The sequence below is a fragment of the Phascolarctos cinereus genome, unplaced genomic scaffold (genome assembly GCF_003287225.1).
Source record: "Phascolarctos cinereus isolate Bilbo 61053 unplaced genomic scaffold, phaCin_HiC Scaffold_4;HRSCAF=312, whole genome shotgun sequence".
NCBI classification, from domain to species: domain Eukaryota; kingdom Metazoa; phylum Chordata; class Mammalia; order Diprotodontia; family Phascolarctidae; genus Phascolarctos; species Phascolarctos cinereus.
Window position 1 is genome coordinate 684,408,660 of NW_027555847.1, and position 13,753 is coordinate 684,422,412.

Below are 13,753 nucleotides of genomic sequence, written 5' to 3' on the forward strand. Positions count from 1 at the left end.
ACTTGTAATTTTGATATATCACACATAATGTCTCTTATTCTATTCTATTCTATCCTTTCCTATCCTGTCATTTCAATTTATATATAACGCATAGGGGTAAAGCAGTAGTGTCAAATAGAAACAAATTCCTGCCTGCCTGTTATTGACTTAGAAAGTCACAAATTAACATTATCTATGCTTCATTGTATTTTTATTTATACTGTTAAACATTTCCCAATTACATTTTAATCTGGTCGCAGCACTGGGGAGTTTTGCTGGTTGAATGTCTCAGATGACTGTGAGTTTGACGCCTCTGGGAGAACATAATCAGAAAAATGTGTAACTGGGAAAAAATGGTGGGCTAGAGTGTAGCTAGAGTGAGTGACAAGTTAAGGAGAAAGTGGGGGAAGACTCCAGTATATTGAGTGGCTCCCCCATGGAGCATTTATAGGATACTATGGTAGAGAGTCATCCCACAGGATGGATGGATATGGATGGGTTGCATTTTGTACCATTGGAGGGAATACCTACATGGCTGAAATTACAGATCCGTGTTCATGTTGGAGTACATGCCATCCACACCATATGCTCCATAGGCACAGATGCTACCTACCTACATATGACATTTTGGTAGGTAGATCATCTGAATAATTTTCCCAGCTTCAGGAAGGAAGACATGAAAGGCAGTCTTGACAATAAACAGGGATGACACCAGCTGAGAGTAATTGGTGGTGGAGTTCAAGGAGACCTTTTAACTTCAGGGGAAAATATATAGGCTGAAGTTCAGGTTTGTTTTTTTAGGTGGCCTAGAGCAATTCTGGTTTCCTGTTAAAGTGGCTGGATGGTCTTAGGGGACAGACCCCCAGTCAACTGCTTTAGCAGACCCTCTTGTTAACACCACAAATAAAATCCCATTCCATGAGTCTACATAATTGATGATCACCATGCAAAATCAAGTCCATTATTGTCCAGCCTTCTCAACCTGGCAGTCAATGTCTTCTGCCATCTGGCCCTGGGCCCAAGTTCACCTCTCTCTACTTTCCAATGCTCCCCTCTGCCATAACTGTACTTTTCAACACATACCAGGCTCATTTTCTGTATGATCTGAGCTTGAAGGAAGGGAATGAGCCTTTATTGAGCACCTACTTGCACCAGGCATTGTGCTAAGCCCTTTATAAATATTTCTTTTCATTTGATTCTTACAATAACCCTGACAGGTAGGTGCTATTATTATTCCCATTTTACAGTTGAGGAAATTGAGGCAAACAGAGGTTAAGTGATTTGCCCAGGTTTACACAGCTAGTAAAAATATGAAGCTAGATTTGAACCCAGATCTTCCTGATTCCAGGCCCAGGGCTCTTTCTATTGTATTTCCCCCTCTGCCTCTTGGAGCCAGAAAGATCTGGGTTTAAATCCTCCATAAGATACTTGTTAGAAATTTTACCTTAGGGGCATCTAGGTGGTGCAGTGGATAAAGCCGGGGCCTGGAGTCAGGGAGACCTAAGTTCAAAACTGGCCTCAGACACTTATTAGCTGTGAGACCCTGGGCAAGTCACTAAGCCCTGTTCGCCTCAGTTTCCTCATCTGTAAAATGAGCTGGAGAAGGAAACGGCCAACCACTCCAGTATCTTTGCCAAGAAAACCCCAAATGGGGTCACGAAGAGTTAGACAGAACCGAACAACAAACCTCAGTTTCACCAGTTGTCAGATGGAATGGGAATGATAATAATTACTAGAGTACTTAACCCTACAGGGTTGTCACAAGGCTCAAAGGAAATCATCAGCGACCATTTAGTTCTGAACTCACCACGTACCAGGCACTGTCCTCAGGTGTGGAAAGTGTTTTGTGACTCTTAAAGCACTTTAAAACACACCAGTTATTGTTATGATTAATGTCTGGCCTGGGTTGTTGGGCTTGTACCACCTGGAAAAGTCCCCAGGCATGCCCCTCTTCTCTAAACCTGCCCTCTCCTTCAGGGCCCAGCTCAAGAGACGCCGCCTGTGGAGAGACTTCACCAGCCTGTGACAGAAGCAGCAGGAAAGGAGCTTAGAGATCACTGAGCAGGAGAGAGAGGGGAACTAGGGCGTGTTGGCTGGACTTGTCTGAGGTTCCCCTGCTCATTCTTCTGACCCCATATCTCACACTCTTTGTTTCACATCACGAGGTTTGGTTCTGAGGGACACACGAGAAAGGCCTGCATGCGGCCTTTGTTCTGGGCTGCTGGCTTGGCCGAGACCCCAGCCCTGGGCTCCCGCTGAAGCAGGCCCTGCCAGAGCTTTGCTTGCAGGAAATTCAGGGGGAAGTTTTTCCTTTCCCCACTTTTATGGCCTGCAAAATGCCAGGAGAGTTCCAGATCAGCCACCTCCCACTGGAGAGAGAGCGGTAAATTGGAGAAATGTTTGCCAGCATGGACACGGCCTCTTTTTGCGTTTTCTTTCTAAAGAGACACATGAGACTTTTGTATATTTTGGCCTCTAGAAATAGGCTATTTCCCGCCCAAGGCTCAGAGTGGGATTTTGGTGTGTGTGCTGAAACATGCTGGGGATGGAAGGAGAGCTCAGGAAAATGGGACCAGGGCTTAAAACTTGCCTTTCTGAATGTTGTCTTCTTGCCAGCAGACTGTCAGGGCTGGAAAGGGCTTAGAGATCACAGTTATGGCCTCTGGTGTTTGTTGGCAAGAGGAAGAATTCGATGTTTGACTGGGAGAGTGTGAAAGGCAAAAAAGCCTTCTCACAAAACTTAGAACTAGTAGCTCAGAAACAGGCCTGCCCTTGGGAGGACACTTCCTAGAGGTGTGACCCTGGGCAAGACAGTCAATCTTTCTCAGCCTCAGTTTCCTCATCTGTAAGGGCCTCTCATTTCCTGGTCTCTACTTTCTAACCCAACAGGATTCCTTCCCTTTCTTTTCCCCATATGGGCACTAGGATCTCATGTCTACCTTGGTACTTGGTGCTTTCAGACACAGTCACGATTTTCCAGGACTGTCTCAGTGCTATCAAGAGTCCAGGGGTGGGCTTGAGGACTCTTCTTGTCTTTTCAGATGTGGCCTCCTTAGCCTCTTCAGCCTTATTTGTGACCTGCCCGTTCTCCCTCTGATGATCGGAATAGCCAAGCCTTCTCCCTCCTCTCTACCTGGCATCTGAGTCAACAGAGGGAGGGCTGGCATTTAGCACAAGCCTTAACTGCCTGCTCCAGGAAGGGCAACTAGTTAAGGGAAGAGAGCCTGGGGCCAGGGTGGCTATGTGGAGCTGAGAGTAGACTTCATAGAATCCCAGAGTTGGGAGGGACCTTAATAGCCATTAATAATAATTAAAATGCTATCCACACCTAGAGAAAAAACTATGGAGTCTGAATGCAGATCAAAGCACACTATTTTCACTTTTGGGGTTTTTTTTCTTTCTCTTGGTTTTTCCCTTTTGTTCTGATTCTTCGTTTACAACGTGACTAATGTGGAAATTTGTTTAATATGATTGTATGTGTATAACCTAGATCAGATTGCTTGCTCTCTTGGGGAGGGGGGAGAGTATGGAGGGAAGGAGAAAAAAATTGGGAACTCAAAATCTTACAAAAGTGAATGTTGAAAACTATTTTACATGTAATTGGAATAAATAAAATACTATTAAGGGAAAAAAGAATTAAAATAATAGCAGCTAGCATCTATGTAGTACATGTTTATAGTATATATTATAATATGTAAAAATACATGACATATAACATAACAGCACAACACATTATATGATATAACATATAATGAACATATATTTATATTACATAATATATTATATATTATATAACATATAACAATACATAATATACATTATATAACATATAACACACATATATTTTTATATGCTTTAAGGCCCAAGGATTTTATCTTTGTTATTCCATTTGATCCTCACAATAATCTTGTGAAAAAGAAGAAAATGCCTAAAAGAGTAGTTCATTGTCATTTTTTTTGACTTTTTTAGCTTTTTCAAGAAGGCTAATTTCTAATTGGGCCATTTGGGGGGGGGTTGTGAGGTAGGTGGTATCCCCATTTTACAGATGAGGAAAATGAGACTGAGAGCAGTTAAGTGATCTCTTTGTTCACATCACACAGTTAGTAAGCATAGGAAGCAGTCTTCAGACTAGAGTGGTCCAGACTCCAGTTCAGCCCTCCAAATATTGTGCTATCTAAGGACCATCTAATCTAATAGAGAATCTTTATTCCAGTATGGCGCCTCCCAGATGTGGACTGAAGTCTCCTGTGCTGGAGAACATTCTCATGAACCCATTTTGAGCAGACCAAGCGCGCCTCTTTGCAATTTCTTCTTCTTATTTTTTTGGGGGGTGGGGGAGTGATGGGGGTTAAGTGACTTGCCCAGGGTCACACAGCTAGTTAAGTGTTATGTGTCTGAGGCCAGATTTGAACTCAGGTCCTCCTGAATCCAGGGCCAATGCTCTATCCACTGCGCCACTTAGCTGCCCCCAGAAAGGTTCTTCTTAAGGACTTCTGACTTAACTGATGAATGCATATTATTCAAGGAAATGGTAGAGCCTGTGCAATACATAACTGCAGGCTATAAAAATTTAGCACCTACTAAATACCAAGTTATGACCTTGTGGCTAGTGAATTACACATCAGATACTTGCCATCATCCATGAACTGACTGATGACAAATGCCCATAGATGAACACATACCTTAAAGGATCTTTAAGAATTCAGTAAATAGGTGGTGCAGTGGATGGAGCCTTGGAGTCAGGGGGACCTGAGTTCAAATCCAGCCTCAGACACTTGACACCTAACAGCTGTGTGACCTTGGGCAAGTCACTTAACCCTGATTGCCCAGCAAAAAAAAAAAAAAAGGTTTAAGAATTCAGTAAATAAACTCTCCTGACCAGAGCACTGTAACAGTCAAAACTGTTGACCACAATGACCAGAACATAACATCAATCCATAAAAACTTAAGAATATTTAAAATACTCATAATCTTCACATTGCTTGGAATGAAAAGTTTTCAAAATATAGAGACCTAGTAGAGAAAGAGGCAGGCAGTTAAGTGCTGCAGTGAATAGTAAGCCAGTCCTGGAGACGGGAAGACTCATCTTCCTGAGTTCAAATTCGGCCTCAGACACTTTCTAGTTGTGTGACCCTGGGCAAATCACTTCACCCTGTTTGCCTCAGTTTCCTCATCTGTAAAATGAACTGGAGAAGGAATTGGCAAATCACTCCAGTATCTTTGCCAAGAAAACCCCATATGGGGTCATGAAGAGTTGATGGCTGGACAACAACAAACATTTATTAAGCACCTACTGTGTGCCAGATATTGGGCTAAGTGTTGGGGAATTCCTTTAGTCCATAAATCCTGAGATCCTCTAGGACAGTAATTCCTCCTACCTTGGTCCATTTGACTGGAGGTCAATAAATCAGGAGGAAGATAAAAAGCTTCCTTAGCATCAGATGATCGCTAATCAATTCCCAAGTAGATAGCAATTGGCTGAACCAAAGGAGATACACGGCCTTAGGGCCGGTGGCCAATCTCACTCAAGTCACTGGCCTTCGTGGGGAGGTTGAGTGGTAGGGACAGGATGTCAGGTGATTTGGGAGATACTGTCTTAACCTTGGGGTCTCTGGAGTTGCAAAGATCTGGTTTGTTCTAGTGGGGATGTTTTCTCTGCAATGAATGTTATCAGAATATCCTGGTGGGGCAGGAGATCTCTAAGCTAATGGTGGCCCCTTTCTTGGAGAGAGTGAGTGGGTTCATCTTGTTTATTAAGACAGATGGGGTTTGTCTCAACTTAGATAACCTGGTCTGGAGCTCCATTTCTTTGACTTCTGCGGATATTTTTTATGGGGAGAAGATATTTCTTCCTCCTTCCCCTCTCACCCACCTCCAACTCACAGAACGAATATTTTGCCCATTTCCTCTACATAAAGCGCTGGGGATACATAGAAAGGCCAAAAAAAAAGTCCCTGCCCTACAGGAGTTCACAATTCAATGTTGAAATAAACATGCAGACAATTACACAAGAAGAAGATAAACGCAGGATGAATCGGAGATCATCTCAGAGGAAGGCACTAACATTAAGATTTAATAGATTAAGAGCAAACAGAAGGTGATCTCAGAAGGAAAGGCTCTAGTAGTTGGAACACCAGGAAAAGCTTCCTACAGAAGGTGGGGTTCGAGCTCAGTCTGGGAAGAAGCCAGGGATTCTAAATGGTGGGGGTGAGGAGGGAATGCCAGTGACAAGGCACTGAGCAGGCTTGTGTGAGGGTCAGCAGCTAGACCCATATGAATGGAATGTAGGGGAGTAAAAGCTAAGGATGTGGGCAGCTAGGTGGTGCCATAGTGCACAGAGCGCCAGGCCTGGAGTCAGGAAGCCTCATCTTCCTGAATTCAAATCCTACCTCAGATACTTACTAGTGGTATGACCCTGAGCAAGTCACTCAACCCTTTTTGCCTCAGTTTCCTCATCTGTAAAATAAGCTGGAGAAGGAAATGCCAAACCATTCCAGTATATTTGCCAAGAAAACCCCAAATGGGGTCAGGAAGAATCAGATGTGACTGAACAACAACAAAATTTAATGGGCCTATTTTTACCAAAGGTCTTTTCCAGTCTATTCGCAGCTGCTAGTGCCTTCCCTTCTCAGATTAACCTTTCATCTGCTCTGTATAGATCTCGTTTCTAACTTAGTATATTTTTTTTGGTCAGTCACATAATCCAATTCTTTTTTATTTATTTGAAAAAAAACTTTTTTGTCTTTTATTATGAACTCAATAAACACCAGCAGACATGAATATTTTAATATACAAAGGCATTGTATATAAAAGTGTGAGCGCCTGTTATGTACAGTTTGTTTATATTTCCCTTGTTTGGTTTTTTTAATAATAATTATTTTTAGTTTTCAACATTCACTTCCATAAGATTTTGAGTTTTAAATTTTCTCCCCCAAGACGACGTGCAATCTGATATAGCTTTACATATACATTTATATTAAGCATACTTTCACATTAGTCATGATATAAAGAAGAATTAGAAATAATGGGAGGAACCATGAGAAAGCAGAAATTAAAAAAACAACAAAAGAAAAGGAGAGCAAATAGTACGCTTCCCTCTGCATTCAGACTCCAAAGTTCTTTCTCTGGATGTGGATAGCATTTTCCATCATGAGACTTCTGGAGTTGTCTTAGATCCTTGCATTGCTGAGAAGAGCTAAGTCTATCAAAGTCAGTTATTGAACAATGTGGCTGTTACTGCATACAATGTTCTCCTGGCTCTGCTCGCTTTACTCAGCATCAGTCCATACAAGTCATTCCAGGTTTTTCTGAAGTCCACCTGCTCATCATTTCTTATAACACAATAGTATTCCATGACATTCATATACCACAACTTGTTCAGCCATTCCCCGATTGATGGGCACCCCCTCAATTTCTAATTCTTTGCTACCACCGAAAGAGCTTCTATAAAGATTTTTGTACGTGTGGGTCTAACTTAGTATTTTCATGTTGTCTCCTTCATTAGATTGTGAGCTTCTCGAGGGCAGGCATGGTGTTTTTGCTTTTCTTTGTATCCTCTGTGCTTAAGCATAGCGTGAGTCACATATTTAATAAATGCTCCTCGGGGCAGCTAGGTAGTGCAGTGGATGGAGCACAGGCCCTGAAGTCAGGAGGACCTGAGTTCAAGTCCGGCCTCAGACCAAACACTTGACACTTACTAGATGTGTGATTCTAGGCAAGTCACTTAACCCCAATTGCCTAAATAAATAAATGCTCCTCCATTCATAATAAGTGCTTAATAAATGCTTGACAAGGATAGAATGGAATCCCATGATCGGGGGCATGGAAGGAAAACTGGGGTTTACCATGAGACTGTATTTTGATGAGTCAGACTGAAGAGTGCTTATTGGATGAGAACGAAGAGCAAATAGGAGTGATGAATGAGTCTTTGCTTCCTGCTGCAGGGCTTGTGTTCCAGAGCCAAAAGAATGAAATGCAGCAGTGTGTTCCAGGTCAAATATGATCCCAGAACCTTAGCTGTGCATTGAGAACTTGTGTGAGAGACAGCTCGTGGGGGAACTGGGATTCTAGTGTCAGTTCTATCTACCAACAGAGTGACCAGGGATGAAAATTCAATTCGACAAGCATTTATTAAGCACCTATTCTGTGTAAGACACCATAGTAGAGACTATGGGCACAAAGACAAAATGAAATACGGTCCCTGCCTTCAGGAAGCTTACTCTGACTACAGAGGATAGAAGCAACAAATACAGAGATATGTAAACATAATGTAACATCTAAGAATCGTGCCTCACTGGTTAGGGAAGGTCTCTTGAAGAAGGTGCCTCTTGCGGGGCAGCTAGGTGGCGCAGTGGATAGAGTACCAGCCCTGGATTCAAGAGGACCTGAGTTCAAATCCAGCCTCAGACACATAACACTTACTAGCTGTGTGACCCTGGGCAAGTCACTTAACCACCATTGCCTAGCCAAAAAATAAGTTTTAAAAAGGTGTCCCTTGAGAAGAGTTTTGAAGGGAGCCAGGGCTCCCAAGAAGCAGTGCTGAGGAGGGGACACCTTCAGGGAATCAGGCTAGCCTGGACAAAGGTACAGAGTTGTGTAGAAAGAAAAGCAAATTGGACAGTCTGTCTGTAACACGAAGGGCATACAGGGGAGTCATTGAAATCAGCCTGGAAAGATAGGCTGGAGTTAGACTGGGAAGGGCTTTAATAGCCAGAGGAAGGATTTTCTATTTTATTTACTGCCTAAAGGCAGTAGGGAGCCTCTGAAGTTTCTTGACCAGGAAAGCATCATTACTGGACCCATGCTTCAGGAATATTGACTTGTCACCTGTAAGATCAGATTCTGTTTTGTAGAGTGAATGTGAATCCTGGATTTCTGGGCTCTTCCTAGTTTTATTTCAAGAAGAGGTTGCCCGTCGGCACAGGGTGACAGACAGCATGGGGTGTTTGGGGATGGCAGGATGACTTTCTGGTCATGAGACGGTCCCGAGTTGAATCATCTCCTAATGTGTACCTTTGGTTTTGCCAGCTGGGTGAGGATGGGAGAAGTGACCCATTGGTTCAAATGCTCCTGTCCCTGAATGTCCATCTGCAGCTCTCTGGAGCTGGGTCTGGGGCAGCGGTTCCTGAGGCAAGCCTGGGCCCTTTAAGGTAAGTTCTCAGCCTTCCTCCCCACATTTTCCCACTTTGATGGGAGGGGAAGGAGAGCTTCCTGAGGTCTGCGGGTGGAAGGCGCCACGGATGGAGAAATAATGCTGTTTTTACTGGTGGGTATATGTCTAATTGCCTCTGACTGATAAGCAGGAGGCTGCCAACAGCTACTTCTCCCAAGCTGCTCAGCCAGTCCGGCCAGACCCGAGCGGACAGCAGGAAGAGTCGGTTTGTCCCTGTGTACCTAAGGCCCTCAGAGCCCTGGAGTGTGCTTTATCCAAACAGAGCCAGACTGAGGCCCCGCACAGCAGGAATGACTGCAGGCCAGGAAATCCTTTCATTCTCAGGAGAAAGGGGCATGGCAGGAGCAGGGGGAGGAGGGGCACCCAAGCCACGGGCCAAGCCGACTCTGTCTTCTCACACAGAAGACAAGGCCAACGAGTTCCATCTGCGGTGAAGGCCAGACCTCGGCTCCTCCCCACGGCCGCAGTGGAGAGGTTTGGGTTTGGGGAGAGGAGGGCCATGTTGGACCCAATTACCTCCTGCTCCCTGACGGGCAGGATGAAGGGAAACATCTGTCCAGAGAGGTCTGGTTTCTCCTTTCTTTATTGTTTTTCCTCTCCCTTGGCCAGCTGCTGTCAGGGACTTGGGGCAGGCCACACGAAGCTGACTGTTTGCAGAAAGTCGAGCCAAGCCCTGAAGCTTCACCTCAAAGGACTGAAAACTTTGGAGGAAACATAGAGTCTCTGAACTCCAACCCTCTCATTTTACATTTACTCATCTAAGCTGCGTCTTAGAGAGGGGGAAGTGACTTTCCCGGGGTCATCCCGGTAATAAAAGTTCATATATACACACACATACACATATCTGTGTATATGTGAATACATATGAATCATATATGTATATACACATATATACATACACACATATATGAGCTATTATACATAACTATATTATACATTATATGTACTTCCCTTTCTCTAAGTATATATCACATCATATAAAAATAAATTATATTTATACAATAGTAACAAATTAATAACTAGTTAAATAATTAGTAATATAACATTACTATATACATTTTAATTTCTATATAATAGCTCATATATGTGTATGTATAAATGGTGACATGTATATACATGTGTGTGTATATATAAACACACACTTAGCTATGTATATATGAATATATGTGAATCATAAATATATATACACATATACATACATACATATATGTGAGCTATTATATATAGCTATTATATATAACTATATTATACATTACATACACTTCCCTCTCTCTAAGTATACATCACATTATATAAAAATATATTTATATGATAGTAATAAATTAATAACTAGTTAATTAGCAATATAACACTAATATATATAATTTATATATAACTCATATATGTGTATATGTATACATGGTGACATGTGTGTATATATGTGTGTATACATATACACACATACACACATATCTATGTATATAAAAATATATGAATCATAAATATATCTACACACATATACATACATATATAAGCTATTATAAAGAACTATGTTATATATATTATTATAACTATATTGTATATATAATATATAACTATAATATATATTATATATAGCTATTATATATTATAATTATATACACTTCCTTCTTAAGTATATATCACATTATATAAAAATACATTATATTTATACTATCGTAATAAATTAGTAACTAGTTAAATAATTAGTAATATAACATTAATATATATTTTTTATTTCTATATAATAGCTCATATATGTGTGTATATATGCATATATAGTGATACATACATATACACATATCTACGAATATATATGAATCATATATATACACATACACACATATATGAGCTATTATATAGAACTATATTGTACATTATATACACTTCCCTCTCTCTAAGTATATATCACACACACACACACATCACTATATACATACGACCTCTATGACTGTACCATTTTGAATGACCCGTGTCATCCCATCAAGGAAGCTAAGGTCAGGCAGACCTGGTTGGTACTTGGGTGGGAGGCTGCCTGAGAGCGCTGGACACTAGAAGTTTTTTCTTGTCTTAGAGGCCATGGGTAGAAACTATAAAGAGGCACATTTAGGCTTGATGAAAGAAAAGACTTAAAGCAGTGAAATTTAGTTTATCGTGGACTGAGCTGCTTCCAGAGGTAGCAGCTAACCCATCACTGGAGGTCTCCAGGCAGCAATTGGATGGCTACTTGTCTGTATGTCATCGTGAGTGCTGGGTGTCTCAGTTGAATTAGGCTCCAAGGAAGTCACTTCCAACTTTAGGATTCTGTGAGCCACAGGGTATGTACTATTTCATTCCTGCCGAATGGCTAATTTTGTTTCTACATGCAAAGCTCTGGTCAGGGCGGTTGTGAGGAAGACATGCCATGAAAGAAACAAGGAAGAACTCAACTCATTTTGTTTGCTTCTGTTTTCTCTAAAGGAGAATGATTTTCAGATTAGGAAAGATGGTTGAAAAGGGAGTTGAAACCCAAGATAAGTGAGGAGAGTGTCTAGCTGCCCTTAATGAATTCATGTCACTGGGTGTGACGGTGCTACCTGTGAAGAGTCCTGAAAAAACTTAATGCTATGACCTTTGTAGGTGGTCTCTGAAAAATCATGGAGTTCAAGAATGGGGCTGAAGGACTGGAGACAGAACAAAGTCCCAATCACTGGGATCAGAGATTCCTTCTGAGATATTGATTGAACTACATGACCTCTGAGGTCCCTACCAATACTGAGAGTCTATGATTCTGTGAAATGGAATACTCTTGACTTGACAAGGTATAGTGGAAAGATTTGGAGTCAGAGGACCTGGGTTCAAATCCTGATAATGTCACTTATTACCTGTGTGACCTTGCTTCAGCCCTCAGACTCAGTCTCCTTCTTTGTCAAGTGAAGGCCTTCAGAGTCTTTCTAGTTTTTGTCAAACCTGTCTGGAAGTGGGCTGCCCTTACTTCTTGAGGTTTCATTTGTACATCTGTCAAATGTACAGATGAGTCCTCAGAGCTCCCTCCTTAGCCTGAATAAACAAAATAGCTGTTGCCAGGCTCTTTTATTGATGTAAGTTTTCCTAACAACAACCCTGGTAGATAAGGTCAAAGGTAACATGGCATAGGGCTTGCAAGACCTGGGATCAAATCTCACTTCAGTCAGACACTTGATAGATATGAAAGCCTGGGAAATTTACTTCAACTTCTTTGAAAGCTGTTTCCCCAAGCTGTAGATGGGGATAATAACAGCACTTACCTGGGGCGGGGAGAAGCAAATGAAATAATGAATTATGAAGTTTACTGCAAACATTAAAGCATTATGTAAGCCTCAGTGATTATCATTATCAGATTCATAAATTGTTAGAGTTGGTGGTGTTCTGAGAGGTCATTGCATCAAATACTCTCATTTTACAGATGAGGAAACTAAGGCCCAGAGAAGGAATGGATTCATACAAGTTCACGGGGTAAACTAACAGTAAGAGGGAGGGCCCAAACCCAGGACTTCTGGTTTCTCACCCAAAATCCTTTTCACTACTCATTGTCGTGTGTTCCAGATATTATTATATCCTTCTTACAGATGAGGAAACTGAGTCTTATAAAAGATAACATGGTTTGTTCAGGATCATGGAAGACTTTCCCAGATTGAACAGCTAGAGTCTGAGCCATTGGCAAACCCAGGTCTTAGGATTCCAAGATGAGTGCTTTCTCTAGACCTCACTCCTCGACAGGTTGTTTCAGGTCCTATTCCCTTGGGAGAGAGCCTTCAGCTTTGGTGGCCACGTCTCTGTGGGCTCTCTTGTGATCACAGGGTCATAGATTTAGAGCTGGAGGGATCCTGGAAGGCATCTAACCTAACGCCGTCATTTTACAGATGCCCATTTTACAGATTTTACTGAGGCCCAGAGAGGGAAATGACCTTGCTAAGGTCACAGAGTCAAGATTTGAGTCAGTCCCTCATTCATGGGAATTTACATTTGACCTCAAGCAATGATAATTATACATGACATTTACATATCAATTTAAATTGCAAAGCAGTTTAAATTATCTCATTTGAGGCTGGCACAAACCCCATGAGGTAAGAGCTGAAATTATTATTAGTACCCATTTTACAGATAAAAAGAAAGTGAGGTTCAGAGTACAGTAGCTTCTGAACCATAACCAGAAATCTGAATGCCTGGGGCAAATAGTTGTATGTGTGGGAGGGTGGAGCTGGGTTTTTCTTGAGATTTGGTCACTGTAGGAAAACTCAGTACAGCAAAAAGAGCCGTGGCTATAGAATTAGAGAACCTGGGTCTGCATCCTGTCTCTGACTTTTACTACCTGTATGACTCAGGGAAAGATACTTATCTCTCTGGGCCTCAGTTTCCTCATCTGTAAAATGAGAGGGTTGCACTAGGTGACCCCTGAGGCCCCTTTCAACTCTATATGAGCCTACAAGCAAGCCCCAGGAACTCTAAAAGCTTTGTGAGTTACCTCAGGGAGGTAAAGGAAATGTGCCTTGGGGACGGGAAGAGAATAAGCCAGGCACGGTGCTGAGCACTTTACAAATATGATCTCACTTGATCCTAACAATCCTGGGAGGTAAATGTTATTAT